The following is a 1,170-nucleotide window of genomic DNA, read 5'->3' on the forward strand; positions in this document are numbered from 1 at the left end:
CGTCCCTGGGTGGGCTCGAAGCACCAACCTTTCGGTCAATAGCCAAATTCGCTAACCAATTGCGACACAGAGACAGGTGCAGGAACATGTTACAAGACATCTAAAACGAAGATGTCAGTCAGTTAAAGCCTCAGATTGCTCCGACCAGGATGGAACTTGTCCACCCTCAGTTGTACTTTTCCCAAATAAATGGAGGGACATTCATTGTGGATGTGTGGAAGCATTCTGATCCCGCACACTGCAGACACTTCCATGTCACCACCAACCAGCTCTCCCACAACCGGTGTGATCTACCTTCCAACCTTCCGGTGCCTTGTCTATAACAAAGTATTCTTTTTATCTCGAAGCCGGTATTAGGTTTCAATTCCTTTTCAGCTCCTGACTGCGGATATTCCTGTGATTAAATACGAACAAAATGCTTACAAAGACAAGTGGATTCACCTTTTCTTTGTGTGGTGACATTTCCAAGATTGAAAGTGATGCACATCAACCCCAAACCTCGTCACCTACTCACTAACCGCTACACGCTGCTCCCGTGAGATGGAAGCCCATTTGCTGTTTCAAGCTTGAATGTGGGAACAAGCAGAACTCATTCAAAGAAAGTCCCAGTCCCTGAGGCACCTGATTATTTGCACCAAACTCCTTCGCAAAGAGTTGAGGTTCATGTGAGGTGATTTGGGCACATCTTTCCCCACACTGCAACACTTCAAACATAATGCAACGGCTGTAAAGTGCTTTGGGGCGTCATGAGTTCCTGAAAGGCACTGCAGAAATACAAGTCTTTCTTTGCAAAAGTTCTGTGCAAATTCAAAATTCGCGGCAAAATAAAGGGCTCAGTTGCGAATTGAACCCTGGACTTGTCACAAATTTTAAAGCGTGAATCATACCTCTAGATAAACGAGCCAACAGTTTGACAACTGCAGAGATGAGGTCTAACCATTATAAAAGCATTTTTTTATATGTAGCTATTCTTGATTAGAGGAGCACATGAGACCGAATCAGTGACTTTGCTTTTTCAACCTGTCTTCTGAAGCACCGCACGGTCCCACTCCGACAGTCAATGAGCTGTTGGGACGTTAGTGTATCCAGGCTGTGGGTGGCCACCCCGAGTGCAGCAGAGGGATTTCTGCATTAGTTCTGGGTGGGGACAATATTTCTCCTTCTCTCTTC

General features: G+C 45.6%; 1 non-coding gene across 1 annotated transcript; it reads right to left on the bottom strand.

Annotated features, from left to right (window-relative positions):
* On the bottom strand, positions 1 to 74 carry trnan-auu (transfer RNA asparagine (anticodon AUU)). The gene has a single exon. It is a non-coding gene; the product is annotated as a tRNA-Asn (tRNA).
* Between the last annotated feature and the right edge of the window lie 1,096 nt (positions 75 to 1,170).

Source organism: Pristiophorus japonicus, chromosome 28 (assembly GCF_044704955.1).
Source record: "Pristiophorus japonicus isolate sPriJap1 chromosome 28, sPriJap1.hap1, whole genome shotgun sequence".
Lineage (NCBI taxonomy): Eukaryota > Metazoa > Chordata > Chondrichthyes > Pristiophoridae > Pristiophorus > Pristiophorus japonicus.